The sequence below is a fragment of the Elephantulus edwardii genome, unplaced genomic scaffold (genome assembly GCF_000299155.1).
Source record: "Elephantulus edwardii isolate Elephantulus edwardi_28Jun2011 unplaced genomic scaffold, EleEdw1.0 scaffold00032, whole genome shotgun sequence".
Classification (NCBI taxonomy): Eukaryota; Metazoa; Chordata; class Mammalia; order Macroscelidea; family Macroscelididae; genus Elephantulus; species Elephantulus edwardii.
Window position 1 is genome coordinate 15,124,388 of NW_006399782.1, and position 1,662 is coordinate 15,126,049.

Sequence of the window (1,662 nt, forward strand, 5' to 3'; positions counted from 1 at the left end):
AAAAAAGAAGTAGTGTTCCAGACCAGTAGTATAAGAATCGACAAAATGAGAGATATGACTTGTTTTAATTCATCCTCTGATCTAATTTGAATATTAATTAGTCAAATGCGATAATGGTTACCTGTGGTGGACAGTGTTTGGTGAGGCTCCCTGATTAAAACAAGCTTGGAAGCAAGACTGGCATCCACTTCCATAACAGCTTGCCTCTGGAAACCCTATGAATCTGAAGAAAGGGCGAAAGTTATGCAGGAAGTGTCCAGGACTTTCGTTCATAGGGTAGCTATATATCGCCTATGACTTGACGGCAGTTAACAACACATACTAAAAAAAGTCTTACATACTTATTACCTTTGGGAAACAGTATCAACTTCAATATTTTCTTATGCATTTAATTTCTTTGAAGTTTTCATTCTAAGAGACTAAGATAATAAATTTCAAAAAAGTTATGCCTTTTGATTGAGTTACCTAACTTTTATTTGCCTAGCTATGTACATTTTAAAATAGAACACAATATCAAAACAAACAATAATATTCCTGCTGGTTTATGCAGAGGTACTATTACACAATTTAAAACTCAATTTTATATGTCTAGATGAAGAGTGATTTGTGATTGCACAGAGGTTTGATTGTTTTGAGTTTTCCTTTTTTTAAATTTTTCACATTTATAATGATTTTTCTTCTTCATTTTAAAGTTCTAAGGTTCAACTATATTGTCCATAAAAAAGTAAGCATTTTCTGTGTATTAAATTGTATCCCATACTTCATAACTTGAAAATTACTAAAGTAATTTACCCCCTATAAAAAAATGGGGAGAAACTCTTCTTTATTCTCAGACAAGGAAAAAGGAGTCTGAGAATCAAAGGATAATTTCTTGAAAGGAAAGGTTGAACAGGTCGAAATAGAAGGTGATACTGGATGTTGTTTTGAAATACTAACAATAGCACCCCTTGCTACTTGTCTTTCTGGTGATAAGGTCTAAAATATAGCTGTCACAGCCAGCATCCCACTGTCTCTCTGTAGACCCTCCTATAAAAGCCATAAAGACATAGTGCTCTCCATTTTCTCTCTTGTACTTTAGAGTGAGAGAAACATATAAGATTGAAAGGAAGGTTAAAATCTAAGCCAGACAACAAGGGGATGGCTGAAAGGGCTTGTTCACCCTGCCGTGTAATGAGAGATGTTGGTTCTGAGGTAGCGGTTGTGCTTTGTTGGAGACGTCTAGGTGACTAGAAGTTCGCAATCAAAGAGAAGTTCCAGTCTGATGTGGTTGAGAGTAAGTGGTAGTCTCTCTGCTATATTACTATTCTGTGAACCAAAGGCTGTGTACCACATATGCATTGAAATGGGAATCCCTGGAAGTCTGCATTGAAGGCTTCCAGTCATGCTCTGCCAAGGCAGTCAACGCCGAAGGGGCTAAAGGCTACTACTACAAAGACATTGTAACTTCAACTCATGACCCTTTCTGTCACTTCTGTTGTCCCTGCCCATAGTGTCCTTTGCTAGAGAGCACACTGGCATACCACATCAATACACAAAAATTATTGCACTGTATTGGGAAGGAACCTAAAACCTAAGCTATTTGTGAAATAAGTGGAATTTAAGGTGTATAGATCAGCTAATATAAATACATGAAGCAGATTCTTTTAGAAAAGGGACAAGGGT